The 20,849-nt window shown below is 42.5% G+C and overlaps 1 protein-coding gene across 2 annotated transcripts in view; it reads left to right on the top strand.

Annotated features, from left to right (window-relative positions):
- The window catches only part of RAMP3 (receptor activity modifying protein 3), a 157,285-nt gene that overhangs the window by 80,142 nt on the left and 56,294 nt on the right, over positions 1–20,849 (top strand). The window lies entirely within an intron of this gene.

The raw sequence follows: 20,849 nt of genomic DNA on the forward strand, positions 1-20,849 counted from the left end.
TTTACATTATACCTAATCCATTATTCCCTTTTTTAAAAAAAATCCCTCCTCCCATTGTCTCAGAGAGTGGCTAAATTAAGCTAAAATGAAGACTTGATCAAAATAATAAATAGAATTTTATGTGAACAATTCTGATAACCTAGGTCATTAGATAAAAATGTAAATATGTATGTGTGCTCTTGGGAAGGAGTGGTGATTTAAGTTTTTATTTTTATTTATTTTATATTTTTAAAACTTTTCATTTTTTTTTACTAATGTTTCAGCCACCTCTAGGGTACTTGAACCCTAAGGGGTCTGATCATCAATACAGTATACTGCAAAAAAAACTGTATTGCAGTATAGTGTAAGTATACTGATTTCATTTAAGAGTCTGTCTCAGACAGACTGTAATATAGATCTCATAACAACAGCTATGTTAGTCTTTAACAGGCTTCCAGCTGCCATTGCACCAGTCGGCATGCTCAATAACTTCACGGAGGGCCAATTTTAAATGGTGGTCGGCGCCCTCCGGAGGTTGCCTGTTGGTGCAATCGGACAGCACTAAACTTGGTAGGAGCCGCAGTTGGGATTGACTGGGGCACCTAACAGGTTAACTGCAGCAATCGTTGCCAGCACCACCTGCGTATGACACCTGCCACGTAAGGACAGGATCCTAGAGCCCTCTTCATACAGCCCTTCACGCCCGCCGACTTATATGTGTGCTGTCCAGTCGTGAAAGGGATAAGTAAAGTATAATATACTCTATAATATGATTAAAGTTTGGTGCTATTATTCTGGTGAGGAGGGACTATTTGCATCATATTTCACTACGCTGGCACTATGCTTTGTCCATGGATTCTGGTCCACACATGGGGGGCATTTATGAAGCTGCCTAAGACTAAGCCCATGGCAACCAATTACAACTCCCCTTTAAAATATTCATGAGCACTGATAAAATGAAAGCTGATTTGTAATTGGTTGCTATGATCAACTAAGCACATTTTTACTCTTAGGCAGCTTGATAAATCTCCCCCATTTTTTTAAATTTTTTTTTATATAATTGTATTTTTATTAAAAGTTTAACAAACAATGTGATGACATATGTCAGCAAATAAACAGGCAGTAACAGATTTTTTTTTTAAACAATATAGACAAATAAAGAAAGACAGAATTTGTCGGATCTGAGAATACAAGCTTTCAACAATCTGCTTCTTTAACTAGGGATTAAACCCTCATCGAACATAGTAATTATACAGCGATTCTCCGGTCTATGAGCATAAAAATATAAAATGCAAACAGGGGTGGGACCTGAACATACGCAACCAAGAACCTCATATGGTGTCTGAAGTTGTTGGCCTCATAGCTAAGGTATGCAATCAGATTTATTCGCTTATGTGCTAGCACATTCCTAGCAAAAGTCCTAATACACAAGAAAGGAAAGAAGAACCAATAGAAGAGACACAGGGACCTCAGTCATACCCACAAGGACAAAAGACAACATATGAATCTCTAGACAGAGCCTCCCCAAACAGTTGGGCGCCCACTTCACTCCTCCCCGCGCCCCAACTCCTCCGCCCAGAAGCGATCCCACTGTTCCCACACCTTATCAAAGGCCAAAATGCGATTATCCAGGGAGGCAGTTAGGGACTCCATAGTGCGGATACTTCTCACTCTGGAGAGGAGGTCCAGGCGGGAAGGGGGGGCCTGCCTCTTCCAGAATTGCGATATCAGGCATCTGGCTGCAGTCAGAATGTGTAGGCACATCTTGGTGATTGTCTTGGCCAGGGGCTGGGGAGAAACATTCAGTAGGTAAAATAGAGGGGAAAGTGGGACATCTACCGCTGTGACTGCTTGAATAAGGGTCTGCACCTCTTGCCATAAGGGCTGTATGAATGGGCAGCTCCAGAAAATGTGCTGAAGGGTCCCGCCGCCGAAACCACAGCGCCAGCAAATATCGGGTGTGTCCGGAAACAGTCTATGTAGCAAGGAGGGTGTATGGTACCACTGCATCATTAGCTTGTACTGGTTCTCCTTGTACGTGGCACAACGAGACGTCTCCGCAGCCCTCCGCCAAATCAAGTGCCAAGTCTCCTGCGTTATCGTCTCCCCCACTATGGCCTCCCACTTGGTCATGTATGGATGTGTGATCACTTCTTCTGGGTCTGGGTGAAATAACACCATATAAATGTCTGAAATGAGACCAGCCGTGTGGGTAGCGTTTTTACAAATGTGCTCAAATACCGTGGGTATCAAGACCATTTCAGTGCTTTCCAGGGATTGCAACAAGTGCCTAACTCGCATGTAATATAAGTTGGCGGAGGGTGGAAGATTGAACTTATCTCGCAAGTTCTCAAAGGGTAAAACCTTCCTATCTCGGTAGTCCACAATATCTGCAAATCTGAATAGACCCTTTTCATGCCAGGGCTTGGAATCCTGTGCACTCCCTGGGCATTTCAAGGAAGGAGTATGTAAAAAGGATTGCATTGGGAAACACTGTGACACCAAAGGGAATTTGTTCATACAAGCTTTCCAGATTCTGATTGTGAAAGCAATGGGACCTAGCAAGGAGCTAGGTGTCGGGGGCGGTTTCTTGGACCAGAGGTAGGAGTTGGGATGAATTTTTCAATCTTCATCCATTTGGAGAAAGCCCACAAAGTGGACCAGGCCAGAATTCGTCTCAGGTGGGTCGCCCAATAATACTTAATTATGTCTGGGACTGACAGGCCTCCTCTGGACTTATGGGATAGCAAAACTGATTTGGAGATCCTATGTCTCTTTTTGGCCCAAATAAAGTGCAAAATCATCGCCTGCAAAGATCGCAGGACGCTCAACGGAATCGATACCGGTAGTGTCTCGAATCCATAAAGCAGCTTCAGCAAGATGGTCATTTTGACCGCAGCTATCCTACCAAAAAGAGACAGTGGGAGGGAGTTCCACTTATCCAGCAGGGTTCTTATCTCCTGGAAAAGACTGGGGAAATTCTGCGTGTAAAGGGAGCCATAGGAGGGGGTCAGTAGTATTTGATGGCATCTGTTTAACAGTTATATTTAAAGGTCAATTTAAGGTTGTCCACTAGGGGTTGCGGTAGATTAAGCGGCAGGGCCTCTGTCTTGGAGGTGTTGACCTTATAACCGGATAAACGCCCCTACTGTAGTAACCGGGCTTGCAAATTGGGCAGGGAAATGAGGGTTTGGGTTATGGTAAGCAAGATATCATCTGCAAACAGCGCCAGTTTAAATTCTTTAATCTCGAAGTGCAATGCCGTGTATGTTGGGATCTTGCCTGATGATGGAGGCCAGGGGCTCTATGCACAGTATAAATAGAAGAGGGGATAGCGGGCAGCCCTGTCGGGTACCATTTCGGATCTGCAGAGGTGGGGAAGACGCGTGCGGGAGCTTAATTTGAGCTGTGGGATTTAAGTATAGCCCTTTCAATGCCTGAAGGAAGGGACCCCGTATGCCTATTTGTTCTAGAACCTGGAAAATAAAGGGCCAGCTGAGGCGGTCAAACGCCTTCTCAGCGTCCAGGCTCAAAACTAATGCTTGATCATCCAGTTTGTTTACCAAATCAATAAGATCAATCGTTCTTCTGGTGTTGTCACCCCCCTGCCGACCAGGAACGAATCCCACCTGATCTTTATGGATCAAATGGGGGATCCACTGGATCAGACGGTTGGCCAGTAATTTCGTAAAAATTTTAAGATCCGTGTTCAAAAGTGCTATTGGCCTATAGTTAGCACACTCAGTCGCATCCTTCCCCGGTTTAGGGATGAGGGTAATATACGAATGGCTGAGGGTCTCGGGCAGGGGTTCACCTTCCATTGTTTTGTTTTCACAGATAGAACAAGTTCATGTGTTGGTGGCCTTCTACATTACGTGTGCAGTTGGTTGTAGTTTGATTATTTACGCATCTGTGCTTTTGTACCAAAACCAGAATGCAAAGATACCAGAGATACGGTACAAGGAAATACCTGTACTATTTTTATGACAACACCACGTTTTAGCACACAGTCACTGATGTGAATTGGAGAATAAAATACTGATGTGCGAATAAAGTTATTTGCTTAGGCTAGATATAGTTTTTGAAGCCAAAACCAGAAGTATAATTGAACAAGTACTATCCTTTCTTTATAGCATCAAACAATAGGAAGTGTGCTCATTCTTAAAGACTGGTTTCATACAACAGAGCCTTTTTGAACAATAGAAAAACAGACTATATAACATCTGTGTTTATTTCTCTGCTGATCCCTGTATAATCCTTGGTCTGGTCTACCTTTTTTTTGGTGAATGTGAATTGCAGGAAGCTCAAAAAACAGACTTAAGATTGGTGCACATTTAATTTCTAATGATTTCTTTATTGACCTATTAATGAGAGATTAGCTAAGTGGGTGTTGACAGTTTAGGTCTTGACCTTACACAGTCTGGCACCAAAGCTGAGATTCTACTTCAAAGAAATTACAAGTTGTACAACATAGTTATGGGAAAAATGGCAAACAAATATTATTTCTAGGGGATTGCAGTTATTTGTGGAAACAGGGAGGTCAGAAGTAGTGACTGTTCCTCTTTAAGATACAGTCACTTTTGCATTTTTCAGTATGTGATAGGAAAACTTTTTAAAATTGACAACAAAAAGTTAAAAAAGGGAAGAAAATATCATCTGTGTAAAAATCTCAGAAATACAGTCATCGTATGCATTCCTGGAACAGCAGTAGAAATAAAGCATGGTCACTTAATAGAACAAAGATAGATCTCTTACAATGTCGAAATGGATTAATTTGCGGATAAAACAAAGGTCAAGGTTCTTGAGGCTATAATAGTCTTTTGCTCTTTCTGAATATAACAACCGTAATGTAAAGAAAAAAAATGCTGTTTCCTTTTTGAGAATATAGTGGACGAAAATGAAAACAAAGGACCTTTGATCAAAGCAAATGTTTTACTGGAGTCACAGTTGATCAGACTGATCTTGTTCTAGACATCCTGTGGTGAAATGTACCTCTTCAGAAACATTGTGCTGCAGATTAATAAAAATGATTGCCAGCAAGGAGATGAAAAAAACTACTCCCCTAACATGTGCAGTGAATGCTAATACAGTTTTAAATCAGCCATCAGTTCTAATATAGATTTAAAAATGCATTTTTATGGGATTTTTAAAAATATATTTGTAATAAGTAGCATAGTATTTTTTGTAGTGCCCAACTGTATACTACGGCCTCATGCACATGCCCATGTAATGGGGCTGTGTGCAGTTTTCTTTGCATCACAAGTCCTGATTACTTTCTAAGCTCTCATGCCCACCACTGTTGCATGCACTGTGCCATGGACGAGCTGAGTGCCCATGCCACAGATAATAGAGAAAGCCAAATTTCTGCCTGTCTTTGTAGCCCGGGCAGTCATTTTTCTTTGAAATCACCTGTGTGAAGGGTACTCACCCGCCAATGTCTGATGGACCTCAAATCAGCAATCATCATTTTTTCATATATGTTAGGCTAATATTAGGAGATATCCTGGCATATGCCATAAATGTAATGACAAAATTCAGTGTCAACCCAACCTAAATGTTTATTAAAAAAAGTTCCAGGGTCAACATCTGCAAAGAGTTTATATGTTCTCTCCGTGTTTCCATGGGTTTTCTCCGGGTACTCCAGTTTCCGCCCACACACCAAAACATACTGGTAGATTAATTAGATAGTGAGCCCCATGGGGACAGGGACTGATTTGGCAAACTCTGTGCAGCGCTGTGCAATCTGTGTGCGGTATTTAAATTATTATAATCAAAAATAAAATGATCTATTAGGTAGTAGGAGTAAGGAACAATTAGATCATTTTTTTTTAGAGTCAATAAACATTTATTGAAGCATACAACATACAATAAATCACAACGTAGTTTGTCATAAAATGGAAGCAAATACGATATGGATGATACAGATGAATTATGGTCCAGAAGGATACAGTCTATAGGACCACATGTCATATAGGCCAGAGTGTAAAGATATAGACTCGATCTACAAATAAATTCTCAGCAAAACCGTATTGCTTCCCATAAACATTTTGATAACAAAGACATAGGGGTAGGGTAGAACGAGAGGTCATGGGGCAGACAAGGGGGGTAGGAATGGGTATAAGGTGAAGGAATCTAGAGAGAGTACGTTAAAGAGAAACAAGAAAAAGGAAGGGGAAAAAGGGGGGGGGGGTAGGAGTGCAAGAATCAAGAGAGGGAGAGACCAATCCCAGGCCACCTCAAGAAATTGATCCAGTTGTGACCCAGGCCGCGAAGGAGGGAGACTCCCTGATGGTCACCCAGGGAGACCAGGTAATATGAAACTGTGTAATTCTGAGATCATTTTTTTTTTACCCTGAAGGGTTAACAAAAACCACTGTTCAACCACCCTACCCCATACATTTGACCCCTTTAGTGTAAGTTCTTCCCCAAAGATACCAAATAGTATTAAAACATCCAGTTGCATTGACTAGGTCAAATTGTTTTTATAGTGTTAACAGTCACCCTATTAATTCATTTGGGCTGTGCATATACGGCAATATATATGCTCTGAACATGGCAAGCTGACACTGACATTAAAATCACAGTACTGCTCAGTAAAGTACTCCCCTGAGGAAGCTTTTCTATGGCAAAATGTATTGCGGGGCTGTAGTGCTGGGATTTTAAAGGGTAACTACCACCAGGTTTAAGGATTGTAAACCAAGCACAATGACATTCCGGTGTGTGCTCTCTCTGGCAGGATCTGCTCTTCTTTTAGCTTCTTATGCGCTGTTCTTTTACAAAACAAAGTTTTTTTTACATTTATGCATATTAGCCTGAGGAACTCAATGCTCCATAAGTGTTAATGGAGACTGGAGCCCTTCTGGCTCATTTTACATTTATTTTTCAAACCTTTTTTTCTTCAAAATAAGGGCATTGGAAGTTAAATGAATTTAAAAGAGTTTAATGCCAGAGGAGGCACATATCAGTATATCAGTGTGTTTGGGGTTAAAACTTATGTATTTAACCCAACCTAAATATATCACACACAGGATGGAATGGACAGTAGACTCTTTTCAGCAATTCTGATCATGGCTAAAGCCAGATAAAAACTACTAGTTTCTGCTGCAACTTTAGGGATTACTATATATAGGCGAGTATAAGCCGACCCAGCTATAAGCCGAGGCCCCTAAGTTTACCACAATAAACTGGTAAAGCCTATTCATTTAAGTATAAGCCTATGGTGGAAAATGCATTGGTAATAGCCTCCCCCCAGTATACAGCTAGCCAGCTCCCTGTCCTGCTGTATATAGCATACTTGTCCCAGTATATAGCCAGCCAGCCAGCAAGCCCTCTGTATATAGCCAGCACCTACCCCCAGCCAGTCCCCTGTATATAGCCAGGCAGCCAGTCCACGGTATATAGCCATCCCCTATATAAAGCTAGCCCCCTGCCCCTAGTATATAGCTCACCAGCTAGTCCCCTGTATATAGACAGCCAGCCCCCTCCCCCCTGTATGTAGCCAGCCCCCCTGCTCCCAATATATAGCAAGCCCTTTGCCTCAGTATATAGCCTGCCATCCAGCCCCCTGTTTATAGCCTGCCAGCCCCTTGTATATAGCCACCCTTTTCCCAGTGTATAGCCATCCCACTGCCAACCCAGTATATGGCCAGCTCCCTACCCCAGTGTATAGCCAGCGCCTGTATATAGTCATACAGTCTCCAGTATATAGCCAGCCAGTCCCCTGTATGTAGTCAGCCAGTCCCCTTTATATAGACAGTCAGCCTCTGTATATAGCAAGCCACTCCCCTGTATATAGCCAGCCAGCATCTATATATTGCCAGATAGTCCCCTCTATTTAGCCAGCCAGTCCCCAGTATGTAGCTAGCCAGCCACTTGAATATAGCAAGCCAGCACTGGTATATAGCCAGTCATCCCCTTTGTTAGAGCCAACCAGCCCCCTGTATATCACCAGCCTTTGTATATAGCCAGTCAGTCCCCTGTATATAGCCAGCTAGTCCCCTGTGTATAGTCAGCCAGCCTCCTGCCCAGCACATAAAAATAATAAACTCTGTACTCACCTTTACAACGCACCCTCCTACCCTGCAGGTCCACTACTTGATCCAGTCTTGCCGGCAGTGACAGGTCCATGCAGGCTGGTGTCGCACAGACTATGATGTCAGCAGCTTGCTGATGTCATAGTCTGTGCGCCCATAGTGCGTAAAGACCTGGCACTACTGGTGGACATGAATCAAGAAGTGAACCTCTGGGGAGTGGAATCTGAAAGGTGAGTATAGAGTTTATTTTTTATACCTGAGTAGAAGCCGAGTGATGCTTTTAAGTTGAGTATGTCCTAGGCTTTTTTTCATAGACAACACATAGGGGCACATTTATCATATGCTGGTGCTAAGTTTGCCAGCATTTCATGTTGTCCCAACCCCAGCACCTATTTCAGGACTTGTATTCTTGATATGTGTGATAAATTTGGCTCATAGACTATATATTATGAGGATCTGTGAAAACCAATACCACAAGGATTTATCTTGATTGTGAAAAGAAGAAGAAAACAGCAGGTTTTAATGCACAATAATCGGTTGTGTGAATAAAGCATAAGCTGTAATTTTGCTCCAGCAATAAGGGCATTAGAATGACACAGATTGTTGTAATACCAGTTTTTAAAAAGAGGCTTCCCTCACATAGTCTACAACCTCTCACCTAGTCAAATTAGTTCCATGCCAGAGCCTCCTGATATATCCAGCGAGGGTGAAGGAACTTGGATTATTTCATACGCTGGCACACCTAGGACTAACGTATGGAAAATTCACTCCCCTAAGTGGGCATCCACTTGGCAAGTTTGGTTCATTGTGGATAAATGTAAAGTTAGATATGACCTCTGGACTAAATCTGTGAGAGTCCCTTGTTGAGAAGGATCTGGGTCTACTTGTAGATTATAGATTACATAACTGTATGCAATGCTAATCAGCTTTCTTTAAAGCCAGCAGGATCTTGTCATGTTGTGACCTCAAAGAGGTATGGACTCTCAGGATAGGGATATAATATAACTACTATAAAAAGTGGTTCAACAATATAGAATATGTTGTTTAGTTCTGTGCACCAATTTATAAAAAGTATGCCCTGTAGTTGGAGGGAGTAAAAAGAAGAACTGCAAAAATTGAGAAATAGTGTGCTGAAGGGAAAAACACCAGGAACTGTGACACACGTGTTACAGCTCCTGGTGTTTTTACCTTCTGCACACTATACTTTGTCTCCAGTACTACCCCATCAGCTGATACCAGGCCACACTGCAGCTCACCTGTATATGACAAACCTTTGAGAACCTGTGGAGGACCCCCAGCAGGTCTTTCTTAATACACCTGACCTTTATTTTCTTTTATGCTGTGTATTTTCCGATGTTACGTAAAAATGAAATATAAATGAGTAGAAGAATTAGTTGTCTCTTCTCAAGACCAATACATTAAAGAGGGAGTATAATTAATTTATATAATATTTGCAGTGAAGTGTTGCTTCAGCTAAATCAGCTAAATTCCAGATTTACAGAGAGTAACAACAAGTATTTTTTACTATTAAGGGTATGTGCCAAAAGGTTGCAGTATTTTCACAGAAATTGGCTTGTTTTTGATGCAGATTGTGTCACATTTCTACCAAAGCCCAAGCTAAACGATGAAAAACCCACAGGCATTGGATTTCTGCTGCTATTTTTTTCTGCATTGTGTGTATTGGATAGCCTTAAAGGAAATGTACCACCAGGATCATGGATTATAAACCAAGCACACTGACATACTGGTCAACTCTTCTTTTAGCTTCTTATGCCCTTATTTTTCACAAAAAAGGTTTTAAGCATTATGCAAATGATACTGAGGGGCCTCCGGAACAATGGAACCTGGAGGCCCTTGGGCTCATTACATTACAGTGAACTGCTGGGGACTGGGGTAAAGTCATTTTCTCTGATGAATCCCCTTTCTGATTGTTTGGAACATCTGGAAAACAGCTTGTTCAGAGAAGACAAGGTGAGCGATACCACCAGTCTTGTCTCATGCCAACTGTAAAGCATCCTGCAACCATTCATGTGTGGGGCGGCTTCTCAGCCAAGGGAATCAGCTGCCTCACAGTCTTGCTTAAAAACACATCCATGAATAAAGAATGGTACCAGAATGTCCTCCAAGAGCAACTTCTCCCAACCGTCCAAGAGCAGTTTGGTGATCAACAATGCCTTCTCCAGCATGATGGAGTACCTTGCCATAAAGCAAAGGTAATAACTAAATGGCTCAGGGAACAAAACATAGAGATTTTGGGTCCATGGCCTGGAAACTCCCCAGATCTTAATCCCATTGAGAACTTGTGGTCAATCATCAAGAGACGGGTGGACAAACAAAAACCAACAAATTGTGACAAAATGCAAGCATTGATTGTGCAAGAATGGACTATTATGAGTCAGGATTTGGTGCAGAAGTTGATTGAGATCTGCCAGGGAGAATTGCAGAGGTCCTAAAAAAGAAGGGTCAACACTGCAAATATTAACATACTGCATTAACTCATTCTAACTGTCAATACAAGATTTTGTTACTCATGATATGATTGCACTTGTATTTCTGTATGTGATAAAAAACATCTGACAAACACACATAAAAACCAGAGGGCAACAGATCATGTGAAAATATAATATTTGCGTCATTCTCAATACTTATGGCCATGACAGTATATGCTCAGATAGCTGTGAAATAGTCCGTCTCTGGAGCAGGGACAGGACAGAGCTCCAAAAAAGGCCTAGATTTTGTCTTTACAGTGAAATAACATTGATGTACATGTAGTTGTATACAATCATGTTACTTTAAATCCTTCCTCTCAGCCCCTCTCCTTGCCTTTCTTGGTTGAACTTGAATAACCAATCTTTATGTAACCATACTATGTACCTATATATGTCCAAACATTAGTAAGAGTTCAGCAAAAACAATTTGCTGTTCACAATATAGTAGCTTTCAGGAGCAAGAATCCTGGAAAACCTAGTGGGGAAAGGGGTGCCAAAATAAAAGGAAGCTAGCCAAGCAGTGGCTTCACTGAACCATGGGATGTTACAGGAAGTGAAGTTCTATTGTCCAAGGAGACCACTGATTGGCCTAAGCAGGTTCAGTGACAACTAGCATTTGACTTGGGAGCCCTGAACTGGAGCAGGGTAAGTACACATTCTTTTTTTACACCATTGCCCACTGGGTTTTCAAGGATTTCTGAAAACTCTTAAATGGAATCAGTTTCCTACATCTGATAACACTTAAAAGTGTAAGGAATATTCAAACCTTGATTTTACATAGATAAATTCTCTGTACAGCACTGGGTTAATGTTGGAAACAAAGGAAAGCACAATAAAATCTAAAACACTTTGAACTTTGGCAACCTACAGTATACCATCAATTGGCTCATTTAATGCCATCTAGAGAGCTGAGAACTTAAGGTCGGAGGGCACTACATGAAATAAAGCTTAGATTACAGTGTTATTTATAGCAAAATGTTTTTAGAGGGGTCAGCCTGTACTTTCACAGTGGTGCATTTTCAGCATTATTACAGAAAGGCAAACAAAATAGCTTGCTGTAACCGTAAAGATAAGCTGCAAATTATATTCCAATGTACCTTAGGCTGAAATATTTTTTAAAATAAATTTGTAATGTCACCATCTTAGGATACATAAAATGTATTGCTGAAATTTCATTTACACTTAATTTGGGGATTGCAATTATGATGCAAATATGAGAAAATACAATGGAAACGGAGGATTGTGAGCAAGTCAGAAAAAAAGTATAAAGGCACCAAATATAATTTGCCTGGTCTTTAAAATCAGCATTTCAGCTTATTTTAGGGCTTTAAAGGGAACCTGTCACCAGAAGACCTATTTTTAGCACCCCTCCCCCCCAGTCCCCACAGAGCATAGTACATACTCTGCCAAAGTGTTTTTGTATAAAAAATTGGTTTTACAGAAAAAAAGATATGTTATATTGTACCTTTCATTAGCATCTGCTGTATGACTAGGCAGTTGCCCAATAGGAGGGGCTGGAAAGGAGCAGTTTCCCCCCACCCTTGGGAAACATGTGACCTTATCAAATATATGAATAACTCCCCACACTCGGGATTGGCTGTAGAGGAGCCAATGGAGTACCTGTTCCCCAAGGGTGGGGGGAACTGCTCCTTTCCAGCCCCTCCCATTTGGCAACTGCCTAGTCACACAGCAGATGCCAATGAAAGGTACAATATAACATATCTTTTTTTCTGTAAAACCAATTTTTAATACAAAAACACTTTGGCAGTGTATGTACTATGCTCTGTGGGGACTGGGGAGGTGTTAAAAATGGGTCTCCTGGTGACAGGTTCCCTTTAATTGCTCCTCACACCACTATGGGTGTAATGGGGTTTGAGCTGAATAGGTGGAAGCAGGGCAGACAGCTGAACGCCCCAGACATTGGGGCAGATTTACTTACCCGGACCATTCGCGATCCAGCGGCGCGTTCTCTGCGCTGGATTCGGGTCCGGCCAGGATTCATTAAGGAAGTTCATCTGCCGTCCACCAGGTGGCGATGCTGCGCTGAAAAGCATCGGAACCAGCTGGAGTTCACTGAACCATCCTGGATGAAGGTAAGTGCAAGCTCCGCAACAGATTTTTTTTTTTTTAAATGCGGCGGTTTTTCCGAATCCGTCGGGTTTTCATTCGGCCGATTTCTGCCGTGTGCATGCCAGCGCGATGCGCCACAATCCAATCCTGTGCGCCAAAATCCCGGGTCAATTCAGGGGGAATCGGCGCAAATCAGAAATATTCGGGTAACACGTCTGGAAAACGCGAATCGGGCCCTTAGTAAATGACCCCCAATATGGCAGATAGACACTTCAAATGACTATGGCCCAAATTTATAAAATGGTCTGCGCCATTTTTCAAGCATGGTATGCACACTACACTACACAACTGCTTGCACATTTATGAAGTGTTGTACCAGTTTTGGTGAGTTAGTGAATATCCTCTAAACAACAGCATGACATATACATTTCTAATAAAGTACAAAAAACACAACCCCCCCCACATGAACATATTTGGTATCACCATGTCCATAACAATCTGCACAATAAATCCAAAACATTATTGGACCCACTCAGCAAATGCCATAAGAAACCCAAAACTGTAAAATGTACATTTTTCATCAAATCCCTAGAAGAAAAATGTTCTTAAAAAAATGATAAAAAAAAAACAACTTGTCACACAAAAAATAATCCCTCAATCAGCTCTGTAAACTAAAAAATACTAAAGTTATGGCATGTCAGGTTCGCTGGAGAGAATGCTGGTACTTCTGTTTCTGCTGGTGGTGCTAGCAGCGTTCTCCGACCTCCGGCGCGTATCCACGCAAACTCCACCTCTCGTCCCGGGCAGCGGCTGCTAAGATCTCGAACTGTCTAGGAGTTGTGTTCTGAACTTCTGAGACTTGTGGTACCTCTACATGGTGCCTGCTATTGTGCTTGGTTATTCTGCACCATGAGGGGTTAATTCTCAGAGGTTGTCCAGCTCCTATCAGGTTCTGGAGGTGGGGTTCTGGCTGCATAAATTGCAGCTTCACAACTCACCTGTGCCAGTGTTTGAAATACCTTTCATCACTCGCTCTCTGCATTAGGTTGACTTGCTCTGTATCTGTATCTGTATTGTTGTGACCTCGGCTAGTTTTTGACATTGACTCTTTGCTTACTGATTTTGCTCTTGACGTACCCTCTCGTTGTGACTCTGGCTAGTTTACCACTCTTTTGTGTTTTATGTTTGTCAGTCTGTTTGTGTTTCCCTTCCCACACTTATCCAGTGTATTTCGAGTCTTCAAGTAGTCGCCCCACGGTTTAGTGTGGGGGGCCTATAGGAAGGGACAGAGGTTGGGGCAAGCTCAGGGCACACTATCCCCTGTCTTCTGTGTTACCCAATCCTAACATGGCAATGCTAAAACAAATGCGTGAGTGAGGTATCGCTGTAATCAAAGTGATCCATACAATAAAAATAATATTTTATTTTTATGATACAGTGAACGAAAAAAATGTGCACATTATTGAAAATTTAGGAACTTTTTTTTGAGGGCAGTAGTAGAAAATCATCAATTCTGTTCTGGATTTTATACTTTTTTGTGTTCACCGTATAGCCTAATAATCATGTTATCTTTATTCTATGGGTCAATATGATTACGGGGATACCAGACTTAAATATTTTTTCTTACGTTTTACTAAATTTGCCGAATAAAACCCTTATGTGGGGAAAAATCTATAATTTTTGCATCGCCGTCTTTCAGGTGAAATAACATTTTAATCATCTGTTTGCTTGTTCATGATAATACCCTGCAATACTGATGTATTGCAGGATATTAGCTGTGTCAGCCTATGCACGTGCATGACTCTTATAATACTGCCCCCTAGCTACAAGAATATAACTACTATAATGCTGCCCCTTATGTACAAGAATATAACTACTTTATTACTGCCCCCTATGTTTAAGAATATAACTACCATAATACTGCCCCTATCTACAAGAATATAATTACTATAATACCACCTCTGTGTACAAGAATATAACTGCTATGATACTGCTCCTATGTACAAGAATATAACTTCTATAATACTGCCCCCTATTGCACAAGAATATAGCTACTATAATACTTCCCCCTATGTACAAGAATATAAATCTTCTAATACTATCCCTAAGTAGAAGAATTAGCAAAAATTTTGTAATAGTGCTAAAGTGTTGTAAAATAAAGTATTTGTAAAGTCCATCTCATCACAAAAAATAAGCCTTCATATGGCCAAATTGCAAAAGGCTTAGGGCAGCATGGTGGCTGAGTGGATAGCATATTTGGGAGAAATTGGGTATGAAACTTTGGTATTCTCAATCCAACTGAGGAATATACCAGCTCACCACCACTTGTTCTCATCTGTTCCAGTGCGCGTATTTAGCCAAAGGCAAAATGGGTCCTGAGTGCTGGATCTTCTCTATTCCTGGGTTTTGGTATTCTATCCATTGTGAATGTGTACATTTTTTGGAAAATACATTCATTTAGCCTAATCAAAATTGAACCTCCATTTTAACCCCTGTGAAGCACTTAAAGGGTTAACAAACATCTTAAAAGTTCATGACTAAGGACTTTACAATTTAGTCCGAAACGCGTAGATCGTGTATCGGTGGTCACACCGGATATGGCTGCACGCTTTTAATATGAAGAATTAAAGGCTATGATTTTAGAAGATTTTGAGTGCTGGAATATTTCCCTATCCTTCTACATGTTCCGGTCGGCCAGCAAGACTGACTGATTCCCTGCACCTGGGGCTGCAAAGGAGAATGTGAACTCCAACACGCTGTCAGCAGTATCGTGAGTGAGCAGATTTTTTCCTTTTGTTTTCTCTTTTCCATCTTAAAAGTTGTTTGACATTCGTTGAGCGGTGTAGTTTCTATAATGGTGTAATTTTTACTATTATTTAGGCCTCTTAAAGTTTCTTCAAACTTGAACAGGTTCCTCAAAAGTCTGATTTTGCATTTTGAGCAAAAATGGGAAAAATCGCAGTTCTAAGCCTCATAACATCCTAGAAAAATGAGAAGACACTTAAAAAACCATTCCAACTTAAATCAAACATTGGGTGAATGTTAAATTATCAAGTTATTTTGGTGGTATGATTCTGTGTTGGAAAAAAAGAAAAATTTGACAATTGAGAATTTTTCCAACATTTCCCCAAATAAATAAACACAGAAAATATCAACATTTTTCAAGTATCACAAAGTGCTAAATCACCTAGATATATCAAAGCATTCCAAAGTTATAACGACTTAGTGACCCATGTCAGAGTTGAAAGGTCCAAAATGGTGCATCAAGAGGGTTATGGGAAATCTACCGCTTGCATGGTAGCCACTTGAACTTAATATTCTTAGCTGTCAGCGTCTTCTTCCAGATCTTGAAACTTATTTTCATTATTCTTGACATGCCGCAATTCCTGAAAAAAATACTTTTAAAAAGTTGCTACTTAGTCTTGAGTGCTCTGTGTAAGTCACACAGGAACTTTCAGCTAATAATTATGGAGCCATCCAGCATGATAACAGAATAATGCCTAAGGCAAAGTATTTTATCCCATTTCCAGGTGCCACTTAAAATATAACTTTTATTGTTGAGAATTAAAAATAAAGAAAATTCTTTTCCAAGCAAATAAATTTCTTTAAAAACCCAACATTTGTGTGGAGTGTGTCAATCCAGTATGATGTCAACAATCTCTTCAGCAGGGTAGAGGGAGGCAACTATCACCATTGGAGGGGTGTAGAACTATTAACAGAGAGAAACTGTGACGCATACAGAGCATTCAAGACTAAGTAGCATCTTTTTAAAAGTGTTTTTTTCATGAATAAATATATTTGCCGGGGTCTGGAAGCAGACGTCAACAGGTTAGTGTATTTCATTTCAATTACTACTGCCCAGGTGGTAGATTTCCTTTAACTTCCACTAAGAGAAAATATTGTAGGGGATTAGAGATGAGCGATCATACTCGTCCGAGCTTGATGCTCGTTTGAGCATTAGCGTACTCGAAACAGCGGACGAATACTTTGCCCGCTCGAGAAAATGGCATCTCCCGCCGTTTTGCTTTTTGGCGGCCAGAAACAGAGCCAATCACAAGCCAAGAGACTCTGCACTCCACCCAGCATGACGTGGTACCCTTACACGTCCATAGCAGTGGTTGGCTGGCCAGATCAGGTGACCCTGGGATAGACTAGCCGCTGCCTGCGCTGCTCGGATCATTCTGTGTCTGGATGCCGCTAGGGAGAGAGCTGCTGCTGGTCAGGGAAAGCGTTAGGGTGTTCTATTAGAATAGTGTTAGGCAGGAGTGAGTCTACAAGAACCCAACAGCCCTTCTTAGGGCTACAATAACGTTATACTTTTTTTTTTTTTATTTGCTTGTGGCTGGGCTTGCTGGCACTAGAAGTGCAGCTAGTACCATATTGTGAGGAATTTGCAGGGGGACTTGCTACCGTTGTGTTTAGCTCTTAGTGACACACATATCCACCTCAAACACCAAAGTAGGACAATTTATTAGGGGTTTGAGTAGAATTAGGCAGAGTCTGCTGATTTATTTTTTTTTTTAGCTGTATTTCATTTTATAGCTCAAACTCCTCTTGCAAAGCAGTGTGCTCTCATTGTAGGCTACAAAATAGCCATAGGAGAACCCCAACGGCTTACTTAGGCCTACAATAGCGTTATATTTTCCTTTTTTTTGTTTGCTTGTGGCTGGGCTTGCTGGCACTAGTAGTGCAGCTAGTACCATACTGTGAGGAATTTGCTGGGAGACCTGTGACCGTTGTGTTTAGCTCTTAGTGACACGCATATCCACCTCAAACACCGAAGTGGGACAATTTATTAGGGGTTTGAGTAGAATTAGGCAGAGTCTGCTGATTTATTTTTTTTTTAGCTGTATTTCATTTTATAGCTCAAACTCCTCTTGCAAAGCAGTGTGCTCTCATTGTAGGCTACAAAATAGCCATAGGAGAACCCCAACGGCTTACTTAGGCCTACAATAGCGTTATATTTTCCTTTTTTTTGTTTGCTTGTGGCTGGGCTTGCTGGCACTAGTAGTGCAGCTAGTACCATACTGTGAGGAATTTGCTGGGAGACCTGTGACCGTTGTGTTTAGCTCTTAGTGACACGCATATCCACCTCAAACACCGAAGTGGGACAATTTATTAGGGGTTTGAGTAGAATTAGGCAGAGTCTGCTGATTTATTTTTTTTTTAGCTGTATTTCATTTTATAGCTCAAACTCCTCTTGCAAAGCAGTGTGCTCTCATTGTAGGCTACAAAATAGCCATAGGAGAACCCCAACGGCTTACTTAGGCCTACAATAGCGTTATATTTTCCTTTTTTTTGTTTGCTTGTGGCTGGGCTTGCTGGCACTAGTAGTGCAGCTAGTACCATACTGTGAGGAATTTGCTGGGAGACCTGTGACCGTTGTGTTTAGCTCTTAGTGACACGCATATCCACCTCAAACACCGAAGTGGGACAATTTATTAGGGGTTTGAGTAGAATTAGGCAGAGTCTGCTGATTTATTTTTTTTTTAGCTGTATTTCATTTTATAGCTCAAACTCCTCTTGCAAAGCAGTGTGCTCTCATTGTAGGCTACAAAATAGCCATAGGAGAACCCCAACGGCTTACTTAGGCCTACAATAGCGTTATATTTTCCTTTTTTTTGTTTGCTTGTGGCTGGGCTTGCTGGCACTAGTAGTGCAGCTAGTACCATACTGTGAGGAATTTGCTGGGAGACCTGTGACCGTTGTGTTTAGCTCTTAGTGACACGCATATCCACCTCAAACACCGAAGTGGGACAATTTATTAGGGGTTTGAGTAGAATTAGGCAGAGTCTGCTGATTTTTTTTTTTTTTAGCTGTATTTCATTTTATAGCTCAAACTCCTCTTGCAAAGCAGTGTGTTCTCATTGTAGGCTACAAAATAGCCATAGGAGAACCCCAACGGCTTACTTAGGCCTACAATAGCGTTATATTTTCCTTTTTTTTGTTTGCTTGTGGCTGGGCTTGCTGGCACTAGTAGTGCAGCTAGTACCATACTGTGAGGAATTTGCTGGGAGACCTGTGACCGTTGTGTTTAGCTCTTAGTGACACGCATATCCACCTCAAACACCGAAGTGGGACAATTTATTAGGGGTTTGAGTAGAATTAGGCAGAGTCTGCTGATTTTTTTTTTTTTTAGCTGTATTTCATTTTATAGCTCAAACTCATCTTGCAAAGCAGTGTGCTCTCATTGTAGGCTACAAAATAGCCATAGGAGAACCCCAACGGCTTAATTAGGCCTACAATAGCGTTATATTTTCCTTTTTTTGTTTGCTTGTGGCTGGGCTTGCTGGCACTAGTAGTGCAGCTAGTACCATACTGTGAGGAATTTGCTGGGAGACCTGCGACCGTTGTGTTTAGCTCTTAGTGACACGCATATCCACCTCAAACACCGAAGTGGGAGAATTTATTAGGGGTTTGAGTAGAATTAGGCAGAGTCTGATGATTTTTTTTTTTTTTACCTTTATTTCATTTTATAGCTTTTCATCTTGCAAAGCACAAAATCCAATTGTGTGCTGTCAGTGTAGGTTAGAAACTAGCCATAGCAATAGGATAGCATCGTTTTGTTAAAAAAACTAAAAAACTAAAAAAAAATAAACACAACTTTTTTTTTTTTTCAAGTTTACACTTTAATTTGGAAAATGTTTAACCCGAGGGCTTGGGGTAGAGGACGAGGGCGTGGACGTGGGTGTCCAACTACTGCAGGGGTCAGAGGCCGTGGTCCTGGGCGGGGTGAGACACCACCTGCTGATGGGGGAGCAGGGGAACGCCGCAGAGGTACACTCCCTAGGTTCATCATGTCTCAAGTTACTGGGACTCGTGGTAGAGCACTGTTGAGGCCAGAACAGTGCGGAGAGGTGATGTCGTGGATTGCGGACAATGCTTCTAGCCATTTGTCCACCAGTCAGTCTTCCACGCAGTCCACCCATGTCACCGAAATCGGCACTCCTCCAGCTCCTCCACCTCAGCCTACTTCCCCCCAGTCTGCCCCCTCCCACCAAAATTTGGCATTTGAACCGGCATACTCTGAGGAACTGTTTTCTGGACCCTTCCCACAGTCACAAACCACTTGTCCTGCTGCTGCTGAGCTATTTTCCGATGCCCAGGTTTTCCACCAGTCGCAGTCTGTGGGTGATGATGACATTATTCACGTAGAGGAAGAAGTGTGTAAAGAGTTGTCGGACGATGAGGAGACACGGTTGTCAGACAGTGGTGAAGTTGTTGTCAGGGCAGGAAGTCCGAGGGGGGAGCAGACTGAGGGATCGGAGGATGATGAGGTGACAGACCCAAGCTGGGTTGATAGGCCGGGTGAACACAGTGCTTCTGAGACGGAGGCGAGTCCTATAGCAGAACAGGTTGGAAGAGGCAGTGGTGGGTCCAGACGGAGAGGCAGGGCCAGAGCTGGTGCATCAGCGCCAAATGTTGCCCGTAGTCAAGCTCCCGTGGCGAGGGCTAGATTTTCAGAAGTCTGGAGGTTCTTTAAAGAAACATCGGATGACTGACGGACTGTGGTGTGCAACCTTTGCCAAACCAGGATCAGCAGGGGTTCCACCCACACGCAACCCACCCACACGCCCAAGCCCTCAACGTCCACATCTCCAAGTTGCTTAGCCTGGAGATGCTGCCCTATAGGCTGGTAGAGACCGAGGCCTTTCGAAACCTCATGGCGGTGGCCGCCCCTCGGTATTCGGTCCCCAGCCGCCACTACTTTTCCCGATGTGCCGTCCCAGCCCTGCACAAGCACGTGTCAGAGAACATCCTCCGTGCCCTGACCAACGCCGTTTCTGACAAGGTCCACCTGACCACGGACACGTGGACGAGTGCTGCCGGGCAGGGCCACTATATATCGCTGACGGCACATTGGGTTAACTTGGTGGAGGCTGGGACCGAGTCTGACCCTGGGGCTGGTCATATACTGCCGACGCCGAGGATTGCGGGGCCTACCTCGGTCCAGGTCTCAAAGGCCTACTATGCCTCCTCCTCCTCCCACCCCTCCTCCACCTCCTCCTCTGAATTACCATCTGTGGGCATGGCGCCATCAGTTGGTAGCTCTAGGCACAGCAGCAGTGCCATCGCTAAGCGACAGCAGGCGGTGCTCAAACTGCTGAGCCTAGGCGATAAAAGGCACACCGCCCAAGAGTTATTACAGGGCATCACGGCGCAGACTGATCTGTGGCTGGCACCGCTGAACCTGAAGCCAGGCATGGTTGTGTGTGACAACGGCCGTAACCTGGTGGCAGCTCTGCAACTCGGCAGACTGACACATGTGCCATGCCTG

Source organism: Engystomops pustulosus, chromosome 5, assembly GCF_040894005.1.
Source record: "Engystomops pustulosus chromosome 5, aEngPut4.maternal, whole genome shotgun sequence".
NCBI lineage: Eukaryota > Metazoa > Chordata > Amphibia > Anura > Leptodactylidae > Engystomops > Engystomops pustulosus.